General features: G+C 38.3%; 1 protein-coding gene across 27 annotated transcripts in view; it reads right to left on the reverse strand.

The window, feature by feature from the left end:
• Window positions 1–25,699, reverse strand: part of SUPT3H (SPT3 homolog, SAGA and STAGA complex component) — a 465,747-nt gene that overhangs the window by 105,693 nt on the left and 334,355 nt on the right. The window lies entirely within an intron of this gene.

The raw sequence follows: 25,699 nt of genomic DNA on the forward strand, positions 1-25,699 counted from the left end.
CAGTATAGCAGATGTTGCCGCTTCATTGTCCCACAAGAGGTAGGATAATTATAACTCACCCATAGTTTGGTGGGAAAGAATATGACCGCTTCCGCTTCCTCGGCAAGGGAAGCATTTTGAAATGAGACAGGCTAGTACTTCTTGGAATGAGTTTCTGGCCAGTAAAGGAAAAAATTCCCTGAGATATAAAATTTTTTTCTGCTTTGGAAGGACTTTCAGCAAGTTTTCTTTATCATAGTTGTTGGAGTACATAAGTACCACTTCCAATGTCTGTAGATGTTTTTATATTTTTTCAAACTGAAATTATTCTTTTTTCATTTTGTTTGATTTGGGTAAGTGGTCAACTTAATTCCAATGATAAATCAGTTTTTGGAGTGAATAACAGTGTACTGGCTGCAGCTTAATACAGAAAAGATAGATGGGGTGGTGGGAGTTAACGTAAAATTTACTAACTCCTGTGGCTTCTTCTAAGACCACTGATTCTTTTTGCCCTTCTTTGTTTCCTCCCCTCTCTCCCTCCTTTCCTTCCTAATCTCCGCCCTCCCACATACTCACAAACACACATATGCAGTGACACAAACCTAGACTTCTCTTGTCTATTTACCCTCTAGGTTCAAGTATCCTTTTTGAACATAGACAAGTAAATATTACACACACACACACACACACACACACACACACACACACACATGCATGTATATGTATATATGTCTACATATATATGTGCATACGTACCCTCATGTTAAGGAAACATCACGTTTCCCTAAGGGTCTATTATTGGCTGAATGTTTACGTACTTAGAAATATTTTTTGATATCTGAATGCACAATTTAGTTTTGTCCTTTTTAATGTATCTGACACATGACTCAATAAGTGTTTGCTAATGAAAAACAGGAAGCAAGGGAGACTTTGTGTGTTTTGTACACAACAAATCTGTTACTAATGTGTTTATTAGAAAAAGCTCTAAGACTGATAACATTGTATCATTAATGTATGTATTATGTCTGTCTGTCTGTCTGTATATCTGTCTGTCTGTCTGTGTCTGACTATATATAGCAGGAACCTCTCCGGTTTGAATTTCTAGCTCCTAGAACATATCTGACATATGGTAAATAAGCAACAAACACTGGTAGAATGAACAAATGTCACCATTTTAGTCTATGATCAGGGTGAATGACTATCACCATCCTGAAGCCAGGCCTTGATCATCTGTGCACCCCTCCAGGTCTTCTCTGCTACTCTCTAGCTAGGCAGTCTCATCCACCCAACACGTGCTAGACAGAAAGGACACAGACAACCACGGAAAAAGAAAGTTTCTCAAAGGATTCTTAACACTAACTTTTCTTCTACCAAGTCGGACAATCAAGATTTGGCTTCTGTATGTATGCTTAGATAGTTGACACATCCGCAATAAGTATTCCTGGAAATGAAAGTTAGGAAAACTTACCCTAAGAGGTTACGGTTGCCAGAGTTGCCAGCTTTAATTAAGTGAGGCGTTTAGCTACTTGGAAGATTTTGAACTGCAAAGCCTATCATCTGATTGCATGCGAAAGATATTGAAGGGCTGTAGATTAGTCCAGCTAGCTTCATTCCTTTCGGACACTCTCTGCAGTGTCTATTCTCTTTTCTTCATTGAGCATCTTAGTTTGATTTCAATACCTCTAGCATCCAAACAGCAACCTTTGATCTCAGGAGACCCATGAAGCTGACCCTGCGGTGTGCATAGGAAACTATTTACAAAGTGTCCAGCACACAGCAAACAGCGCAAAGCAGCCAACTTAACAGCAAAGACTTAGAGGCAGTACAAAACCACAGCATATGAGAGCTAGAGGGTAGCTTAAAGCTTATAGTGTTCAACCCCTCTCATTTTAAAGATAAGGAAATTGAGGTTCAGAGAGAAGTGATTTACCAAAAGGTGACCAAGTTAGAACTGAAGCCCAGGACTCCCAATTCCTAACAAGCCTATTTTCATTACAAAAAGTCGTCTCTAACCTATAGTAGGTTTTTACTCCAGTATTTTTCTTTGGAATCCTCTCAACTCTATACACTGTCTCTCTACAATGTATCATGGAGCCACTATAATTAACCTGCCCAAACTGTTCATGAGAAAACGAATTTAGTGAGGCCCTTGGTCAGCACAGAAGGCACAACCCGGGGATAACCTAGTGCAGAGTGTAGGAACTGTGGTGGACCTAATAGTGCATGGGTGTGCTGCAAACACATCACAGGCGTGTAGAGATAGTGTTTCCCCTCTACCTTCTGGATGTCACACAAGGCTGAGGCAGCAGAATCTCTAGGCTGGTATCTGGCTACAAGTTGCCTTGTCCATTTACCTTGGTGTGGCATAAAAATATTTTCATTTTCTATGTGTTCCATGACATGAAAAATGTTGGGAAGCACTCATACTAATACTAATGTCCCTGAATATTATATGACACAGTGCACACATGCTATTCACAGCACAGTCAAGTGAGCTCAAGATGAAATCAGAGACACCACCTGGGATTTGATGATGCTGAGGATGACTCAGATATGCTCACTATGCGAATTTTTGTTTACTTCTCTCTCTTCCCCAGCAATTGTTTCAAATAACCAAAAGAAAGGGACTGAGGCAAAAGAAATGCATATAATTCCCTGTTGGCTGATCTAAAATCAGGAACTGTAATTGTTATATAGCGATGTATAATAAAAAATATATATTTGGTCTTCATCCTCATTTCTGGCTCCCAAAACCCTAGGAATTTTCTAAGTTTGGAGAGTGATAAAGACGTCTTTTGCTACGTTAATGAGGTGACTTTTGGAAAGCACCAAAGGATGGGGGCTGGTCACCAGTGGAGGCAACCCTGTGATTAGAGGGTTGACCTTTCAGGCCCACCCCCTGACTTCCAGGGAGGAGAGAGCGGCTGCAGATTGAGTTCAATCACCAATCACCAACGGTTTACTCAACCATGATTACCTAATGCAGCCTCCATAAAAACGCAAAAAGAGAAGGTTCGAAGAGCTTCTGGGTTGATGAACACATGGAGGTGCTGGGAGACTGGCATGGGAGAGAGCTTGGAAGCTCCAAGCTCTTTCCCCATACCTTGCCTTATGCATCTTTTCTGCCTAGCTGTTTCTGAGTTATAATCTTTTATAATAAGTCGGTGATCTGGTAACCAAAATGTTTCTCTGAGTTCTGTGAGCTGCTTTAGCAAGTTCATCAAAGCTGAGGAAGAGGTCTTGGAAACCTCTTGATTTAGAGCCGGTTGGTCAGAAGTACAGGTAACAACCTGGACCTGCAACTTGTATCTGAAGTCCAAGGAGGAGGCAGGTCGTGGAACCTCCCATCTGTAGCCTGTGGGTCAGAAGCACAGGTACCAACCTGGGCTTGCAACTGGCATCCCCAATCAGGGGCAGCCTTGTAGGACTGAACTCTTAACCTGTGGAATCTGATACTATCTCCAGGCAGATAGTGTCAGAACTGAGTTGAACTGAGATGAATTCTTGGAAACCCTGCTGGTGACCAAGAATTGCTTGTCAGTGTGGTGAAGCCTACCCCCCCTGAGATGTTGGAACTGGGTCCAAGAACCTATTTAGAAATATGCGTAATCAAATTGTACAAATTCCAGAGAGGGTAGGCAGTTTTTTAAGGCAGAGATTCATAAATCAAGACATTGGCCAACTATCAAATAAGTTTGGCTCTTACTTTCTGTATTGTCCTAATTCCACTTTCCCTTCTGCCTCTGTTCAGATCACCCATTCCAATCCTCACTAAAGTGCACGTTGGCAATCCTTTTCTATTCCTGGTAGTGTAAGAAATCGCTGGGAAAAGACACCAGGGTGGGGGCGGGGGGAATCATAAACCTAGTAAAACAGCATGATCAGAATAACAATGCCTACTCTTTACACAGAGCAGCAAAACAACCTTACGGATCAACAGTTTTAATAGCTTCATTTTGCAGGTGAGGACACTGAGATTTAGAGAAGTTAAAAACAATTTTAAAGCATATAGTTAATAAATAGGCAAAGCTAGAAGTAAAACTTGGGTCCTAAATGACCTACTCTGAGGTACATCACTGAGTTATCCTAGCTGGTTAATTACAGCTTCTGTCCACACTGAATGTTCTCAAATTACACAGTACTCTCCTGATCTCAGACTCCGCATCAACCTAAGGTCAGCTCTGGATTAGTCAGGCTCTTGTACCTGCAAGTCCAGCTTGTTTTCTGCTTAATCTGTCCATTCTGCCCACTCCTTGGTTTCTTTAGGTATCAACAGTGCTCTTGAACACACATAAAAACATGTTACATACTCAGAGGCTTTTCTGAAATTAAACCTTACTACTGTTACAACATAGCACAGTATTACCACATAGGGGAATATATGGAAAAACTACCTTTGAACGAATTACTCCTAAAATTTCCCACACACCCAACAATATTTTGAAATTTAATTGGAATAACTTTTTAAAAAGGTAGAAGAGTATAGTTATGCTAATAATCACTCATCTCACTACCAAGAAGTTACAGCTTTTTCTGGTTATTGTAAAACAAAATCAGAAGGCAGAATTCCATGGCAGATGAACTCATTTTCTAGGTCCCACCTAAATGAAAACAGGGAAGCGAATATCCCTACAGACGCAATAACTAGTATAATTTGTTTGTTCAGTTTTTTTCTTTAAACACAACAGACTCTCAGTGTATATTTGTTAATTTAAATTTTCAGTGAACAGTTTTAATTTCAATTAATGTGCAATGGCTTGTGCTTTTGAAAAATGCTTTCAGCAATGACAATCAGCCCTTGCGCCCCTGCCTACACCAGCTTGAGGTCTGAGGCTGGATTGCTCATACAGCACGTAGTTTCATTTAAATTCTCTGCATGCTTTCACTGAAGCATTTGTAAAGGTTACAAAAGCTATGTACTGGCATATCTCTTGGCAGCTTCTCAAGACACATGACATTTATCTTTCTTTAGCAACACAGACTCACAGAACATAACTTTTAAACCAAGGCAAAAGTTTATTTGCTCTTACTTCCACCTCAGATTTTTAAAAAAATCTTATTTTGATTACTCTTAAAAGTCTTACAATTGAAATGCAAAGTCCTTTCTACAAGGTAAAGGCCAAATGCCCATGGTAATCTACCAGCTACTTCATGTTAGACAGGAATTGGTTGCTGAGCCTGAAAACTTCAAATGGAGTGGTTGGCGGCAGCATCCAGCAACATGACAACATGCGAATTACGGAATGTTTCTGCCTGTTCACGTATGTTGGGGTCCATGTGCAGAAGAATACTAACAGATCAGGAAACACCACAGAACGCTGAAGAAACTTAGAAACTATATCCCCAACTGTAGATGAGAAAGCTGAGGTCCAGGAAGCTTTTAAAGGGTTTACCTGGATTGTTGCAGAGGCACCTGGTGGCCAGGCGAGCACTCCTTCTGCTTGCTGGGTCAGTTTGTAACTTAATAGATTCTGCTCCGCAAACGTCAAGCGAGCCTTCTTCAAAACATCTGGTGGATTTTCCCTGCCTTTACGCCCCCTGCAAAGCTCATCACTGGGGGCTTGGAGGACTCCAATAGGTTCCTGGCTGGTTCCTTCCAAATATTTTAACTCTCCCGACCCATCTGGTAGAACCACTTTAAATAAAAATATGGAGAAAAGGCCCTGGCACATAGCAAGACCTCCTCCGTCCCCACACCACTTTCCTTCCTCTGCCTCATAAACTTCAACAAATGGCTCTCAGTTGATTACTGCGTCAAATTCAAGCTCAAATGCCTGGCTTCCAAATGCAGCTATCATCCGGCCCAGTCTATGAAGGCAGATATTGTTCTCACTAAAATCTAACATATTCTTTGCTTTAGTCAGGTCGCCCTTTGTCACATCTACCATGTTTTGTTGTCCTCTGCCCTTCACTCATTACTGTGCTGGCTATCCCTCCCCCCATGCACATGGTAGCACCTCCTCCAGGAAGCTTTCCCTGAAGACCCCAGGTCACACTGATTTCTCTCTTCTGAAACATATTCATTCTTCTAGACAGTACTATGCCCCTGCACTTTTCTATGGGTGCTACTTTTGTCTCATCAAAGATTACAGCTTCGAGTATGTTTTATCATCTGAAAAAAACAAATTGCCAACTAGAATGTGTGAACCTTGATCCCATTTATATTTAAACATACACATACATGTGAGCATGTGTAAATCTCTGGAAGCGTATATATTATACTTTTTAAAGTATTTATCTCTGGGGGTAACATTATAGGGAACTTTCCCTTTTGCAGTCACACATTTCAGTAATGTTTTAATTTTTTCTTAAGTAAAATCAGAAAAAAAAAAGATTTTTAAAAGTGAAGAAGTCTTTCCTTTTGAGTTATTGCTTGACTTAGAGGAGATCATTAAATAAACATTCAAGCACACAAAAATAATCAAAGTAATTACTCGAGAGGTAAAAAATCACAGAGAAACAGCATAGGCTTGGGTACATGATCTCAGCAAGAGAACCAGTTGAGGGGAGAGAGAGAGACTGGGGGGGGGAGAGGGAGGGGGGTTGGGGAGAATGTTCCTGGAATATTTATGGAGTCAGCTCAGTACCCTAATTGATGCAATCTTGAAGTCAAAAGGTCACTTAAGTTTGACCCAGAATTTTCTCCGAATTACATAATTGAATAAAAATACAGTATATTTTCTATTTCACAGCCTAAAAAATAAAGGTTTCCATTGGTGCTAATTTGTTCCCCCAGAGTGACCTTTATAATACACCAATTTTATGTGTCCAAGGTATTAAGAATGTATTATAGTAATCATATGAAGTTTCCTAAAGAAATAGCTGTCGACTCTAGGAGAATGTTCAAGTGATGTAAAAGGAATTTTGTGCTAAAAATAAGTAATTCTCAGCAAATACAAAGCACCAGTGATTGAGAAAAACACAAAAAGGTATTTTTGTATTAATTCATAATAGAGTTGTTTCAAAATAGTGAGGGTTTTTTTGGTCTATACCCTATGGGTATATTAATATCTATATCCTAAATATATTAACCAAGGTTTTCTTTCTTATGTATTTTAAACTATCAAGAATGAATATGAATTGGTTATATAAGGAAAACATAATTGTTATTAAAATCAAAATAATACATTTAAAATTGGCTTAATGTCCATTTAAATTTTGTGTGTGTGAGGAAGATTGGTCCTGAGCTAACATCTGTTGCTAGTCTTTCTCTTTTTGCTTGAGGAAGACTGTCGCTGAGCTAACATTTGTGCCAATCATTCTGTATTTTATGTGGGACACCACCACAGTGTGCCTTGACAAGCAGTGCTAGGTCGGTGCTGGGGATCTGAACCTGCCAACCCTGGGCGACTGAAGCAGAGTGCATGAACCTAACCACTATGCACCTGGGCTGGACCCCATTTAAAATGTTTAAATCTGAATTTATTAAGCTAGTAGTGGGGAAAATGATACACAATAAACTATTTCCTGTACTGGGATAAAATGTGTGCTCTCTAAGAAAAGTATCTTTTTTTCCCCCAATAACTTAGTACCATACAACCTGATTCCATGTTTAGTTGTAAATTCTCATGTAGTGTTAGTACTATTTTTTACTAATGTTTTCCTAAAACTGTAAACATGCTCTGTAATAACTAAGTTGGCAAGTAATATAAAAAACTATGTGAGTTTCTGCCTAAACTAGTTCTTTAAAGCAATAGAAGATTGATCTCTTCTTTATTTGCCTAACTGAGGATGCTGTAACCCTTTTCTGTGGTTTTTATTTGGCTGTATATCCAAAAGTGACCATATTACGTTAATTTGTGTAAGTTCTTTAGGTATTCTTCATAATATTCCTAAAAATTCTCATAGGTTTACATACTATCCAGATGAGCCCACATGGCTTTAAAGTCCAGCAAATATATGAAGATATACTGTTAAATATTTCAGTCATTTAGGGTAAAACTTTACAACACTGCCTAGAAACTATGTGTACAGAGCCACTACTGCACAAAATTTAGTTCATACTTTCTCTTTAACGCTGAGTTAGAGCTGTAGACCTTTCCATTCTGATTTAGCCAAGATCAAATTGTCAAGCAGTCCAGCATGCATACGGAACAGAGGCTGGCTTCACTCACATAGTGGGAAGTCTGGCCCCTTTAAAGGAAAACCCCGTAAAGGGGAAGCCTGCCAGCACGGCAGGGCTCTCACCCGCCTCTTCACGGATAGATGGACTCTGGAAGGAACACGGGAGGGCCCTGTTCGGAATCCCCTTTGTTGCTCCTACGTGATACAACTGAGTTTTTTTGATAAGGATTTTTGTTTACATGTGAAAATAAAACTTTTACCTTAGATTAATTCATCAATTAATTCCCTTCAAGCAAGTTGCATCAGCTCTACCGTTAAAATATATCTGGAAAAAACACTTTCTATCACCTCCCACCTTCACTGCTGCTGCTCTGGTGCAGCCCACCATCATCCTCTCCCCCCTGGACTCCTGCAACAGTCTCCTCATGGGGCTTCCTTCTCCCACCCTTCCTCCTTCCTCCTCCCACTCCTGCCAGTCTGTGTGCAGCACAACAGCCAGAGTGGTCTTTTGAAAGAGGAAAATCGGATGTCATTTATGACAAAACTTTCATAGTTTCTCATCACACACAGAATAAAAGCCGAAATCCTCAGAATGGCCTATAAAGCCTTACATAATCTGGCTTCCTATTACCTTTCTGATCCCATCTCCTAGCCCTCTCCTTTTCACCAACTCCACTCCAGCCACACTGGCCTATCCTAACGTTTCTTGAAAATGTGAAACACATTCCCACCCCAGGGCCTCTGCATGTGCTACACCTCTGTCCAGAATATCTTAACCCCACATCGCTCTCTGGCTTGCTTTCTCACTTCCTTTAGGGCCCCTTATCAGAGATGCTGTTTATGACACTTTATACAAAACAGCAGCTCCCCCAGGTCACTCTCTATCTGTTACCCTGCTTCATTTTTCTTCATACCTCTTACTACCATCTGCCACAATTCATTATATATTTATTTGCTTACTGTCTACTTCTCCCCAACTAGAATGTCAGCTCCCTGACGTCAGAGACTATGTCTATTTTATTCACTGCTAAATCCTCAAAGCTTGACACATAGTAAGTTTCATAAACACTGGGGGAAGGTATATATTTTTTCTACATTCTCTATATAGAAAAGTTAATACCTCTAAGGCAGGGTTTCTCAATCTTGGCACTACTGACATTTGGGGCTGAATAATCCTTTGTTGTGGAGACTGTCCTATGCACTGAAGGATGTTCAGCAGCATCCCTAACCTCTACGCACTAGATGCCAACAGCATCTGCCCACCACTCCCTGGGTTGTGAAAACCAAAAATGTCTCTAAACATTGCCAGACGTCCCCTCTGGGGCAAAATCATACCCAACTGAGAACCACTAGTCTAAGGGGAAGGGGACTAATGTTGGTTGAGTCTCTACTTTGTGTTAGGTGCCATGCCTGGTCCTTTACATTATCTCTTTTAATTCTTCCAATAACCTCAATTGGCAGATATGATTCCTACTTTCTTTTCTTTTTTTTTTTTGCTGAGGAAGATTAGCTTTGAGCTAACATCTGTGCCAATCCTCCTCAATTTGGATGTGGGTCACTGCCACAGCATGGCTTGACAGTGGTGTAGGTCCATGCCCGGGATCTGAACCTGTGAACGTGGGCCACTGAAGCAGAGTACACTGAAGCTAACCACTACACCACGGGGCCGGCCCCATGATTCCTATTTTTAAAATGAAGAAGTGATGGCTCAGATATGTTAGGTAACTTGTCTAAGGTTGCTAAGCAAGTAAGGTGTGCTGCAATCTGAAACCAGGTCTGTCTTACTCCAAAGTCTATGCTCTTTTTTACCATGAACTCTCACAAATGAAACTGCTAAAGGCTGAGATGCTTTGATAGAGGTGAGGGAAGGAGACTTAGAGCCCTCCATTTGCCTTCTCCTCTGCAAGTATTTCTCAATGAAACATCAAAAATTGAAGGACAGGGGCCGGCCCCGTGGCCAAGTGGTTAAGTTCGCACACTCCCATTCGGCAGCCTGGGGTTTCGCCGGTTCAGATCCTGGACGTGTACATGGCACCGCTCGTCAGGCCACACTGGGGTGGCATCCCACATGACACAACTAGAAGGACCCACAGCTAGGGTATACAGCTATGTACTGGGGGGATTTGGGGAGAAGAAGAAAGGGAAAAAAAAGAAGATTGGCAACAGTTTTAGTTCAGGTGCAAATCTTTAAAAAAAAAAAGAAAAGAATTGAAGGACAGAATTTGAAAACCACTGTGCTATCTTGTGTGGCCTGCCCTGTAAGGAACAAGCACTGTGTTTCTCTATCTGGTTTCAAAACAGAGGCCATTTCAAACCTGAGAGTCACAGGACAACCACAATACGGAAGGAACAACTAATCCCCAGACAATAGTCAGTGAGCTTTTAAAATGCAATCACGTTGTGTCATTTGTATTAAATCCTTCCTTGGTTCTGACATCATGGTCTGCTGCAAAAACGACAAGGTCATCTGTGGGGCCCAGACCAGAGCGCTCCTAAAACACGCACCAGAACAAACACGCCACATTTACCCTCCCGTCAGGGTCCTCCTCCCTGTCTGAAAGCTACACTACTGCTGACAGAAACGTTTAGGAGTAGCAGAGAGAACTGGCTCAATGAGGGTTAGAAAGATCAGTTTATAGTCTTCACTGTTCATAATTTATGTTGATAGTTTCAATCTCTCACTTTATAAAATATTAAAAAAAAACCTCTTCATATAGTAAACTAAGAAGGTATCCCAGTACGAAGGTTAATTATTCATCTAGGGATTTTCAGTGGAAGAAAATACTGCTGTAAACAAATTTTGAAATAAATGGGGATAACAAAAAATATGTTTAACAGTAAATCTGAATCACACATGCTTTAAAAATTCAAAGAGAAAGATGAAACTATGAAAAGATAAATAATGAAGTCTATTACATTACACACTAGTGAAGAAATGAAATCACCACTCTGGGAAAAATTCTTAGGGGAATATATATTATAGAGGAAAAATAGGCTTTTACAACTGGACACCATCTGAGTTAAGATTAGAAACAAAACAAACCAAATCATATTGTTTATTCCTTTAAAGAGAATGCTCTTCATCATTTTAAAGCTGAAGTGTCTTTTCTCATAATTGGCTGAGTTGTTTGCATGAGTCAGAAATGAGCAAGTTCATCAATAGAAACCTGCCACAGAGGCTGATCTAGCTGAGGGCACGAGTCAACATAAAACAAAAGAACATGATTTCCTGAGTACGTCAAGATTCAATCACTGAAGAAAATATACTTGACCAAATACGATCATGATGAGAATTCAACAGCAATCACAGCTATCAACATTGCTTCTGTTTCAAATGTAATAAATGAAAATTCCTAATTACCAGAAAAAAGCAGAAATGTCTATACGTTCAGAAAATTGATGTCTATTTTCGATTCTCATCTTTAAAAAGTCTACCTAATTTAAAAATAAACAAAAACAGAAATCATCTTTAAAATAATTATGAGTTCAAAATCTTTGGTAGAAGTCGTCCTGCAGGGACTTATCTCCTGAAGCAGCCCCGACTGTACTTGGCAGATTCAGTGTTTCAAGTAGCCTGAATACTAAGACAGCCCCTTGGGGCTCAAAGAATGCAGAATAGCAAAATCCCCTGAAACTATAACTGCAAAACCTATAATTATAGTTATTTAACAAAATGGTTTCTGTTAAGATTTTTGATGATGAAATTCCCATCCTCAGATGTCAGTGCCCAAATTTTTAATCAGCCTTTACTCATGAGTAAATGTGTTATAACAGTTATTTGATTAAATGTCAGTGGCCATTAGGCCTCGCTCTTAAGTAAGAAGCCTAAAGAAGTCACGCCACAAAGGGTGTGGAGGGGATTACAAAGGAAGATGAAGAAAGGAGGACAGTCTTAGTAACTTGGTGATGTGAGGCAGTATTCCACCTTAAACAAATAACCACAAAAACTTTCAAAAAGCAAAGGACAACTTTGGCAGCAAGAAGAAAGGAAGATCAGAGGTGGTAAAGCGGGTGAAGTCAAGGGGGGGAATCAGAGCAGAGCAGAGCAGCATGTTTGTTTTATGTATATTGCCCTACTTTCTGATCCTGTCAACAACTGTGTGAGGTGGGAAGGTCAGCTATTATCATCATCTCCATTATACAGATGAACAAGTGAAGCTCACTGACTCTCTGTGGTTTTTGAAAAAAGCATTTTTTTTTAAGATTTTATTTTTTCCTTTTTCTCCCCAAAGCCCCCCAGTACATAGTTGTATATTCCTCGTTGTGGGTCCTTCTAGTTGTGGCATGTGGGACGCTGCCTCAGCGTGGTTTGATGAGCAGTGCCATGTCCGCGCCCAGGATTCGAACCAACGAAACACTGGGCCGCCTGCAGTGGAGCGTGCAAACTTAACCACTCGGCCACGGGGCCAGCCCCTAAAAAAAACTTATTTTGAAATAACTTTAATTAACAGAAAATTTGCAAAAACAGTACAGAGAATTCCTGTGTACTCTTCACCCAGCCTCACCACTCCACATACTACTTATCCCTTCAGATCTCAGATGCCAAGCAGGGGCAGGTGTTTTTACTACTTGGATGAGAATCTCTGCGGCTTTTCATCAAGGTAAGATATATTGCTGGAAAGATTTAAGATTCCTACTCCAAAACCAGTGCTCCTTCCACTATACTACTGACTCATAAGAAAACTCCTTACTCAAACATAAAATTTTCTATCTGAATATAGATAGAATTACCAAAGCAAATTTTACCCAAGTAAAATTACCCAAATAGTTCAACTGGACATTACAACTATACGTTACAACTCTAGAGACCTATAAAACTTTTAATAATCTAAAAAATTCTACCTGAAATTCTCTTTAGTGGTGCACTAAAAGAAAAAACTGGTTTAGTTTTATAGAAATGAAAACCCCAAAACTTGAGCTATGTGCAGTTTTGATAAGATTTAGAAATGCATTCTAAGAGAAATAAGATATTTAACAAAATACAAGATTCTGTAAGAAATTTTAGAGAATTATTTTGCAGAGTGCCTTTTGAAGATACTGAGTCATTTTACTGGGGGATGGCAGTCAGTGTTAGATAGATATTCCAGTAACTTGATATGTCAAACATGCTGCAAATTCTTTGACTGGTTCTGATTGTAGTCACTATGAAAGGAACACGTATCTAAACTAAATTCCAATTGTATGCATATCTATAGGAATTTAGCCATATGTACATTTTTATAAAGAAGATTTTTTCAAAGACAGCTACTATTTCTTACACACACATGTGCTGGGTATTAAGCTAGGTGCATTACATATGTTATCACAAATCCTTCCCGACAGATCTAGGTGCGGGTCCAGTTGAGGAATCTGAGATTCAGAAACATTAAGTAACTTGTTTAGGGTAGCAAGGATACCATGGACAAGACAAGGGATGGAACTGGGATTTGAACACCTAGGTGTGTCTGACCCCAAAGCTGATGTCCTGGTCCTAATATCATGCAATCTAAAGAGAACATCAGAAAGAAGACAGGCACAGGGCAAAAAGTTTGGTAACAGACAAAATAAATTTTGTCATTCTATAACAAAGACTTTATAATCTTTTGTGATGACTGACATCCTTGATTAGTAAAATGATGCCAAGGGAACAAATACATTGGCTAAAGACTTTGAGAATATGTATGAAGTATCTGTGTGTGTGTGTTAGTTTGTAGGTTTGAAGTGGGAGCACACTATTGTGACATTGTGACCACTCATCTGTCTTATCTGTCTGGAACAGTCATCCTCTTTCAGAGTAAGAAGCAAGAAGAAGGCTGCAGAGGGTAGGAACAGGGTGAGGGACCTAGAGGGGAGAGTAGAGTTTAGTTAGCCATCAGAGGAGTCTAATAATTCTGATGACCACTGGGGCAATAGGTTTCATAACCAGATTGACCAAATGTTGCAGTTGAATTAAAAAACCAACACATAGGCAACATTGAAATAAATGATGAAAATGCACACAATGAAAAATATGACCTTGCCAAAATAATAAATTAAGATTCTTCATAGCACAAAGGAATCTTCTTAGAATTCTTCTATATTGGTGTTTTCTTGGCATACTTACAATATGATAAAATAAACTACAATTTGATTTATACACAACTTTTAAGCAATATTTCTACTATACCACATCAGGTATCCCATAAGAATAGTTAAATGAAGCATGCCCTGTTACTTTGCATACCCTCCTTTGCATAGTGTTCTTTAGAGGAGGTAGAAAAACATACAGCCCAGATGGTACTTATTTTCTATAGCACAGTATTTTAATTTCTTAAGTAGCAGGATGGATATTTTGATTAACAAACAAACACAAAATCTAAAATCAAATCCTTTCCCCTATTTTCCTCTGGAATTTAAGAGACAGGAAACATACTAATAAATGCTGAATGATTTCTTCAATCTTCTGATGTTGATAAGTTTTGATAAACAAAACTCTAAATTAATATGAGACCTGGGCTGAAACACATTAACACTTGTCCTGTGGGTATGATAGTTCTTTGAAAATCATAGCTGCATGACAAAATATTCATTCAATATAAAAAACAGACTTACTTTGTCAATTAGCTGGGAAAGAATTAACAAGGGGGAAAAAAATAAATGTCTTATGTAAAAGGCCTTAGCCTTGTCCCAAGTGGAGATTTGGAACTGACAGTGAGAGATGCAGAAGCTTGTGCTCGAGGTTAGGGTGCGCTATCTCTACAGCTTCCTTGACACATAAAGAGTGACGAGTTCACACGATAGCTAAGAATTATCTGCTCTCATGATGTGGCAAAAAGAAAAGTTTGTTTCACAATTTATGAGTTCATTTCACTGGCACAGACTAGAAAGAGATTGTATGAGAGAACCTGAATTTCCACTAGCATCAGGCAAAACAGAATCCAATCATTGCCACATAGATTGAACCATCAAATGCCTTCCATTTATGACTGCTAACTAAAACAGTTTTCATATCAGAACAGGTCTACCCTAGGGCACTACTTAGTTTCTAGAAGTATATTCACAATTTTATCAATCTAGAGGGCTCATTCACAGGTTTTACTAGTTAAAATATTTTTGGCTGCATACAATCTGATCCCAAATTAAAGTTGCTTAGGCAAGAAAGAAGTTTATTTTTCCTCATATAAATGAATTCTGGAGACAAGCAGTTCAGGCTTGACATGACCACTTGCTGAAGTCACGAGGATCTGTCTCCTCCAGCATCTGCTCTGACATTTCTAAGCTGTAGCTATTTTTTTCCCAATTTTTAAGAGTTACTTATTTATTTATTCCCTGCACCCTCCAGCCCCTGCTTTATGAAGATATAATTGACATATAATGTTGTGCAGGCTGTGGCTTTGTCTTCATGATTCAGAATGGCTTCTAAAACTCCAGATATCACATCTGCAAAGGAAGGTAAGGAAAAGGGGGTAATCCTTCTATTTTAAGAAAACTAACAGGAAGTCCAACAGAATATTTATGCTTATATTTCATTGGCCACAAGTCAGTCATACAATCAAACCTAGTTGCAAGGTAAGAAGAAGAATGTGGTATTCTGTCTGGATGGCAATATAACCAGCTATCAATAAAAGTTTTGTTACAAAGGAAGGAGAGAATGGATACTGAGTAGCAAGTAGCTGTCTCTATCATGTTGGTATATGATTGAGATATAAAAATCACTAGATTTGTGTGATCTAGCATACTGATTTCCACACCTGAGTTTTAGCAGTCACAGGAGCCTCGAATGAACTTAAGTGAGGATTCTCTCCCATCATGTCACTTACCAACTTTTCTTAAAAATGCAATTTATTTTACATATTTTTTAACTTCATGGAGTGCTTTCAGGGGATAAGGAGAGGACAACATTAAGTCAAAGAAATAACCAATAGTATCCTAACTCCAAGAAGATTGAGACACTCTAGTCTAGGAAGAAACAGATTTGGTCGCATTTAATTTATTCATATGTCAGGGTTAGGATAAACAGCAACTCAACAAAGGTGAGCGATATGAAAAGAGGCTCGACAGACGAGTCACTCCAATGGATGCTTAAATGCCTTGCCATTTTCATCTATGCATTTTGTATAAACGCTGCCTGGGGCGGGATGAGGATGTTGCTTTTGACCTGTTTTATTCTAACCCTTTACTGGAATCCTAGATATAGCCAATGAAAAGCCATCAATCTCAAATTTCATCAGAGACAAAAAAGATAATCGAAGCAGACTGGGGGTGGCGATGGCAGAAGCGATCCTGAGAACAATGAACTTGAAAGTAACACGGATCTTCGGAGCATGACATAAATAAATGCAGGGTGGATTTTAATGAAGAGGCAGGCTACAATATAATATCTGAAAAATACTCCACTTTTTAATAAAAAAACTTAAAATTGCAAAAAATGTGAACCTTGCATAGTTCTCAAGAGGTTCTACATTTACACACTGTTTCATTTTAATAAGAAAGATATCAACAAAAACCAAGAAAGATAGCACTCAAGACATACTTGAAAAGGAAGGACAGGTACGTTATAGGGTGAAGACATTCCAACTCAATCTCCATATATTTTAAATTAACAGTGCTGAACAACAACAACTGAGTTTTAATCATAATCTAAAGCTCTGAAATACTCTTATATAATATTGAGAGACCTTCTACACCATCAGAGAAAGACTGGAATGACTAGTGAGGAGAATGCTGACCTGGAAATCAGAAGACCTGCACTTAAAGTCTTGGTTTTGCCTCTAATACAGATGGGAGTCTCCAGGTTAAGTTGCTTCATCCCACTGTGACTGAGTTCTCTCTTCTTTAATACAGCTCTGACATTCTGTGGTCCTGTGGGTATCCTGTATCTTAGGGAAGTCCTGAAATCTCTAGAAATATTTCAGAGCCATGGGTCCTGAGATTCAAGAGCTCAGACAACCTGTTCAAGTCCACACTGGAAAACAGTCTCAGTCTATTTGCAATGATTCTTAGATAGAAGAAATATCACCGGGACAAGTCGTCAGGTTCCTAACTTCTGGGGAACAGCCAGATATTTTAAAACTGTAAAAGTGTGTGTGGACCACTTCACCTGTAACAATGATAGAGCTATTGAATCTATTGCATCAAGTTTTTCTCTGTCTCCTGCCTCTCACACAGAAGGGCACTGGGTTTAGGAAATCAGGAGGCCTTGTGACACTGATAATGGAAGAGAGACAGGGGCGTTCATCAGAATCTGCACTTTCATAATAGGCGGAGAAAGAAAAACGAATTCCAGGTACTTTTTGTCAGGGAAGTTAAGGACAGGAAGATCACTACCACTATGGATTCAAACAGCTCCTCCTCAAGATGCTCCTTACTGCAGTGAATTAGGTCCCATACAAGAAACCTAAGAGGATGCACTAGCGAACTTTGCAAAAACCACTATGCAATTCATATGGTGACGAATATTAAACCTATTTTTAAAATATAAATAAAATATGCATTGAAAGCTATTAAGTAGTTATTTTTAGAGAAGCATATCTAAGAGACTAATATTCAAAGGCATATAAATAGTCTTTGAAAATAAGAACAAAAGTTAAAAATGGATGTCTGAGTCACATACATAGATGAGTAGAAGAAAAGGGAAACCTCATAATCCAATGATGAGAGTTATCTGTAAATCACTAGCCTAACACGTTTTCATTGACTAGTCTATACAGAGTCGCTTGTTAGGTAAAACTAGACATTCTACAGCACAAGAAAAGTCTTTGGTATTGTGATTATAATAGAAAATAATAGGAAAGCTTCAAAAACATAGGTAAATTTAGTGGACATGTTTTAAACTTCCTTTAAGAAGGTTAATGCCTATTTTCCAACAGCTAACAAAGGTAGCAGGCACCTTCCCAGGTAGGTAATGTGAACATACCTTTACATATTCCTTAAGAGAAGCACATCCTATACTGCTAACTGAAGAAAGAAAAAACTTGACCACGGCCCTCTTAAAAAGAAATCAGATTTGGGATGCTTGTGGCACTGTAAAGAGCAGATTATGTGGGAAAACAAAATAAACATTTAACCTGGCAAATGAAAATGGATTTGGAGTTTCAAGATATTTGGCAGACAGGTAGAATTAAATTCAAGTCAAGTATGCAGAGAAACTAATATAGTATTTAAATATTTGCTTAAGCAATAGAGTATTTAAAATAACATATTTAAAGCAATGTTTTTGTTGAAATGTTTTACAGTTTTAGTGAGGATAGTTTTTAAGAGAACAAGCTTGACTGAGGCATATTTTACTTTCTGTGTCATTCTGTGAACTTTAGTGCAATTTTTATATTTACTCTTTCATTAGCCATCTTCCTTTAAGTCTAAGATAGCTGTATAGTATCTTCTGTAGCTCTTAAAAGGAAATTAAATTTAGGTTATGAAAATCATTTCTGAAGTAAAACAATGACAGTCTCAAAATCAAATCTAGAATATATGTAGGCATGCTTTAATAAATGATGTGATGGATGGATGGATGGTCTGGTGTAGTAAGCAGCTAGTGCACTGTCTGCCCACTCTTGCTGCCTCATCGCTGCAAGGTTACCCTACAAGTCTCCTCAGCAGAGTGGTACAGCATGGCTCTGCCTTTCCGCCACACCACCAGGTCCAGGCCTGGACACTGACACAAGCTGGGTCAGTCAGAAGCCATTTTCTGAGATTCGAAATTGGAAATCCAGAGAGTTGCCTCTCTCTGGGTGATGAAGCTAATTTAGGGGCACCTGATGGCAGCAAGTTATCTATCAAGTAAAAAATGCAGTTCTACAGGTAGAGAAAAATTAAGCCTATATAAAGAGAAAAGCGGAGATCAGAAAGAGAGGATAAAAAATTGGTTTCATTGGCTTCTGAGTTGTAGCTCCTGAGGCCCAGCTGTATTTCCATCCTTGGGCTGCTTAGAAGGTACACCTCCTTACAGCATGAGAAATTTTTCTATATGTTGTTAACTATTTTTCTAAACAACTTTCAAATGGATTACAAGTGAATTTATAAATTTAGCTTATCTGTCATCCGTAGGCTCTCCATGAATCCATGATCTCTGTTCAGTCTGTACAGCAATCACAGAAAGAACTGTGGTAACTCCTATTGAAGTATAACTCCCATGACAATTTGGTTTCATCCCGAAAAAACTGACCTCTTTCTTATATGTAACCAACATTTCTATTTAACAGAACATTGAATTAATATACATCTTTAATTTACCATCAGGACACCGTCAGTAGCTTGGACATAAATTATATAGAGGCCTAAATGCAGTCATGGAGTCCTCTACTCAGTAGGAAATACGATCTTCCTAAATGATCTGTCAAGAAATCAGGCAGAGGGGCCAAATTTTTATTCAGTACTGGTCTCTAATATGAGTAGTTTTCTGTTTCCAGAGAAAACAAACTTGATAAAAGAGCTTCTAGAGATGACAAGCAGCTCTGTCTCATTGAAAATTTGTGAACACAGAAAAATTCATGTTTAAAACTAAAATACAGAAGCCCCCTACTTATTATATACATATTATATCCCAAAAGTTTGTTTTAAATTCAGAATGCATCTTCTCATAGAAACACTGTCTTAAACGGTGGTTAGGCTCCCAAGCAATCTCTAAACCCTCTTTAACCCACAGACACTCAGTTTACGCAGGGATCAGAGGGGCACAATTAAGAGAATTCTGTTCTCTTTCCACATAGACCAGTATTAGCAAAGTTCTGAAAACACAAAGTTGGTGTTTGACATATTCTCACTTTGTTTCCAAAATCTCATCTTCCTAGCATCTCTGTCTCAAATTTTCTCTTTCCCATAAGCACATAATATAGCAAATCACTTAATGTTCTCTACTCTAAGGTTCAAAACTACTTTACTTCTACTCCTTGCTGACCAAAATTCTTTAAAGAAAGTCCCTTTCACCTAATGATTAAGAGCTAAGAAATTTAGTTCACATCAGTATGTGAATAACTGAGTGTCCTTGGCCCTTCATGTGTTTTTAAAAATTCTGAAAGAAGATACACTCATTTCTTATCAACTAAGACTTTGAAAATTGTGGATTTAAGATAATGAGGTTTCACATTTATAAAACAAATATGATAAATCCATTATCTTTTAAAATGTGTGGCTCTGTTCAGAAATTACCTGAAATGGCCAAGGAAAAGCAAGAATAAAACAAAATATCTTTATCAGCCTTGAAATTAGGGAGGCTAGCTATCCCGAGATAATAAAACTCAAGGAATTTCTGCCAGATAAAGGCCAGAATTTAAGAAATATGAAACTTACCCTCTACTTTCCTCTTCCAGATAGTGCACGACCCACGAGCTTCCTTCCCAGCACTTTCATCTTGTGCCTGTGCCCTGGGCAAGCCACCTACCCTCTGTGCGTCAGGTCCTCCTCTGCAAAGCAGGGAGAGTAATAGAACCCACTTCTGGGTTGGACTGTGACAGGAGCTGATATGTATGTTAGGGTTTAGAACAGTGTCTGGAATGTAGGAAGTCCTACATAGGACTGTGCTATTATCATTACCATGCCTATTTCTCTGGTATATTACAAATTCTGTCAAGGAAAGAACTCTATTATGAACACTACTCCATGTATCCAGGATCTAGTACAGTAGCTGGCACCCAATGGGTGCTCGAAGCATATTTATCAAATGAAAAAAACACTAATTCATTTTCAAAGTTGATAAATTGAAGACACATACATTTAGTTTCCTCACAATTTAAAAATAACCACTAAAAGATTTAAATGCAGGTAGACTCTAAAATTACAAATAAAGGATAATTAAAGAAAAAGAGCAGGGAAAAATAAAAAATAGAAGAATAAAGTAAGATAAAACATATCTGCTATGCCAAAAAAAGTACGTAGGGTACTTTCATCAATTGAAAGAAATTACAGAAAAAAACAAGATTTGGGGAAAACAGAAAACTCTACTACATTTGCTGTTAACAACAGTTCCACCCAAACCAAGTGGCTCAGAAAGATTAAAAGTAAAGACACGCAAAGCTATAACAAGCCTAGAGATTAACTGGAGCAAGAGAGAGAGTTTCTACTATGAAGGGTCCATCAGCAATGAAGAAAAACTCTTGAACTTCTCCCTCCTAATGCAGGAGAACTGGACCACATACAGCAAAAATGGCTGGGCATTAAAGCAGATATTTACAGAAATCTCACAGCAGTTAAAGACTTACTTTTAACATACCTCTTGGTTTCTATTTGATTAAGTAGGAAAAAAAATTTAGGGTGTCCAAAATGATCTATTGGGATGTTAAAGAAATAGTCAAACACCTATTCATACTTATTTTTCAAAAGTTAAATACATTTTACGTGGAGTGACATTGCCACCCTCAATCTGTCCCTAAGTGTGCTAACTGCATGTGGTAAGTAAAACATCCTGAAGGAGAGTAGTGTTGCATATGGACGGGCTGACTGTGGCGCAGTCATGTGTTTGTTCAGTTTGAGGATACTGCAATTTCTTTCACCTTACCTGGTAAAGGAGGATGTCTTCACTGTGTCAATTTTTTAAAAAGATCACCAGTAGTAGAATCTTTCCAATACTTTGAATTGAGGTGTAGAATGAACATAAGAATCTTTTACACTACCCAGAGGTTCACAGGTTATCTCCAAGCAAAGTAATTAAAGGGGTTACAGAACATCAAGACAAACGAATGATTTTTCTACTTAAAAGACAAGTGTTATATATCGGCTGAACTTCTCTGTGATAGTCATTGAATGCTACTAACAGATATTTTTTAAAAAACACAATTTATGTATCCCTTTAAAGGTAAAAAGTAGTACGAAAATAAGTGCTTTCCATGATGAAACACCTATGATTTACAGGTGTTTGGAAATATTTTCATTATTATTAATGTGTTCGTTGATGTAACATATATTTATTGAGCACCCACTACAGCTATACACTGTTCTGGGCTGGAGATCTTGTAGTGAATGAAACAGACAAAGCTCTTGCCCTCCTGGAGCTCACATTTCAGTGGGGGAAGACAGACAAGAAACAAACGGAAAAGATTGAAGATGGTAAGTGCTATGAACAAAACAGAGTAGAGTGAGTGCACAGAGAAGGACTGGGTAGGACAGATATTCCTTTTGTCTTAGTCTGCTCGAGCCATAATTACAAAATACCATAGACAAGGTGGCTTCAACAACAGAAATTTATTTCTCACAGTTCTGGAGGCTGTAAGTTCAAGATCAGGCACTAGCAGCATCAGGTTCTGGTGAGGGCTCTCTTCCTGGCTTGCAGACAGCTAGCTGCCTTCTCATTGTGTCCTTACATGGCAGAGAGAGCACTCTGGTGTCTCTTCCTCTTCTTCCTTTTTTTTTTTGTGAGAAAGATTCACCTTGAGCTACCATCTGTGCCAATCTTCCTCTATTTTGTATGTGAGACGCTGCCACCGCACCACCTGATGAGTGGTGTGTAGGTCCTCACCTGGGATCTGAACTCGTGAACCATGGGCCACTGAAGCAGAGTGCATGAACTTAACCACTACGCCACAGGGCCGACCCTGAAGTAGTACATATTTTTAAAATCTATGGGCTATATCAAAAGCTATACTAAGAAACTTTACAACTTTAATGTTTCCATTCTTGAACAAAATTTGCTATTAAAAAAAACAATAAACACATTTGATTTTTTTAAAAAAGTCTTTGTCCAATTATTTCCTTAGGATAGTACCTAGAAATGCAATTTCTGGATCAAAGGACACGTAGGTTTTTCCTTTTAAATGTATTTGATAGATATTGCCATACTTCTCTCCAGAAAGCTATATCAACTTACGTTCCCACAAATATATGAGATAAGTCTATTCCTCCACACCCAAGTAAACATTGAACAATCTTAGTACAATTTAAACAAAATATATTTTATATCTTAAATAAAATGTGATTTTTCCCCCCAGCTTTGGTTTGGTTTTTGGGAGGGGGGCTGGGAGATGAGATTCAATATTATTAAAATTTATTACAAATGATTTATGCATTTTCTTATAGCTGTCTCTTGCCTCAGAATCCATAATTCTTTGAATAACTCCCATATATAATCAGCTAGCCTATCGTCATTATACGAAAGTGTCCAAGTTCCACACGCATGGATGGAATGATTTAAAATAATGTCATCAGACACTAGTAGAAGAATTTTTTAGAAGAGTTGATGAGTTTGAGATGACCGATAGCCCAGAGAAATAACATCCAGGCTACCATGATAACTCAATACTGTTTGGTTACAATAAATTAAAAATTAAACCCTCGTGATGAGTCTCTACGATTCATAGGAAAAGTTTAAGCAATATTTAATTATACAAATAATGTACTATGTTTTCTACTTTAAAACTATATGATAGGTCATCAATAAGAACTGCTTAAGATGATAGGAAATAGTCCCAAAAATTTCACTTGAAGCTTTTTTTTCTTTTTGGTGAGGAAGATTCACCCTGAGTTACCAACCAATCTTCGTTTTTTTTCTTTGCTTGAGGAAGATTAGCCCTGAGCTAACATCCATGCCAATCTTCCTCTATTTCGCATGTGGGATGCCTCCACAGCATGGCTGATGAGTGGAGTAGGTCTTCACCCGGATCTGAACCTGCAAAACCAGGCCGCAGAAGAAGACCACACGGAACTGAAGAAGACCACATGGAACTTTAACCACTCAGCCATGGGGTCAGCCCCACTGAAACATTTTTCTTTATTTTTGTTTGTTTGTTTGTTTGTTTGTTTTGAGGAAGAGTAGCCCTGAGCTAACTGCTGCCAATCCTCCTCTTTTGCTGAGGAAGACTGGCCCTGAGCTAACATCCATGCCCATCTTACTCTACTTTATATGTGGGACGCCTACCACAGCATGGCTTGACAAGTGGTGCCATGTCCGCACCCGGGATCCTAACCGGCAAACCCCAGGCTGCTGAAGCGGAACATGCGCACTTAACTGCTGTGCCACCAGGCCAGCCCCGGAAGCATTTTTTCTTAATGGAGAGTGATAACTGTCTTTTTAGGCTATTTTATTTTATTCTATTGATGGTAATGAAGTCATTGTATGGCCACAAGGAACAAGTCTTCCAAGATTCAAATATCCTCTCCACTAAACCCAGATGAATAATAGGAACTTTAAACAGAGATACTCTCTAAGAAAAAAGGTTTCAATTCTTCTTTCTTTTCTTCTTTCCTTCCTTTCCTTTTTCCTCCTCTCTTCTCCCTCTTCACTCCTTCCCTCTCCTCCTCTCCCCTTTTCAGTCTCTCCCTCACTTGGATAATCACTACAGATACACTAAAGGAATACAGTAGCTTTTTGGAGATATTTGTGTATGCACTGAATTTTGGTAAATAAATTCTGATTATTTAAAAGCTCTGGTAGAGCTTATCTACAATAAGGTATTTTTTCAAAATAAAAACAATTACCACAGTGATTGTGGACTTTTGTATAGTGTGTTTTCCCAAAGGTGGTCACTTCTGTACTTACAGCTTCCCCACATTGAGAGCAGTTCAATGAACCCGTTATTAATGGCTGTCTTCTACTCGAGGCACAGAACAACCACAGGAAATAAATAAACTCTCTTCAAGCAGTTTTAAAAGTAAAGGCATTTAAAATTAAGATTTAATAAATATTTTAAAAGAAAAAGATAAAATGTCCAAATTGTTAATACTTATTACTTAGTTACTTTAAAAATTAAACATCACACTTAAAAAAGTTTATTACATGGCTATGATATGAATTGTTGTAGTATGGCAAAATGCTGCCCTCTGTAACTAAAGATAAGAGCCACAGGAGTGATGATAATAATTAATGATGAATCTAATATGCTTTTGAATGTTAATTCAACCCCACAGTCTATCAATATAGTACATCAAGCAGATAAATGCAAAAGTAACTTCGGTGAATCTGGTGGCCTGTTGGTAGACTGCTCCTTAGTGTTAGAAGGACTGAGTGAAACAACAGTTTTCTAGTCTATGAAGCAGAAAGAGCTGAGATGCAAAATTTCCGTGCCACAAAAATTGAACAGTAACTTAAGGCACCTGCAAATTCAAACTATTTTCTAAGTATAAATCAGCCAATAACCAAAAGAATTGTCCAGAAGAGGTGTTTAGTGGATTAGAAAAGTGAGTAAATATGTTATTCTTTGAAGATGCTAAATTATAAATCCATATAATAGCAAATACATGAGAAAAAGTACGTAACATTTATTGCCAAATGTTCTGAATTGTCAACTAGATAGAACGAACCAATAGTCACAGACAGTATTGGTCCATTTGAAAGAAAATCTGCTAATTGAAACTAGAACTGACGCTCAGCATCAGCCTATAGACACATCTGGGACATTACAAGCCAATACTGAAGCAGTATAGTTAGGAGAACTTCTATAGCTGGAAGTGTGGAAAAGCCACCTCTATAATTTGAACTGGAATTATGCAAACAATGAAAACCATTAGCAACTGGGAAGCACCTGTAAAAGATTTGTTGAAGAACTCCTGACACAAAAGGTTCATAAGGGAACATAACTAATTATGATATCCTTTTTGCAATCCTGTGTCAGAAGAAATAACTGATTTTATATACCTTGATACAGCATTCTTTAAGCAAAACAGAAAAAAAATTCAAATCATCCAAAGGATAGATTAATAATATTCAATATATCAGCTATAAAATTACACCTATTTTATTTGTCTTACTTGGACAAATATTTACTTAAAGTTT

This window comes from Equus przewalskii, chromosome 19 (assembly GCF_037783145.1).
Source record: "Equus przewalskii isolate Varuska chromosome 19, EquPr2, whole genome shotgun sequence".
NCBI lineage: Eukaryota > Metazoa > Chordata > Mammalia > Perissodactyla > Equidae > Equus > Equus przewalskii.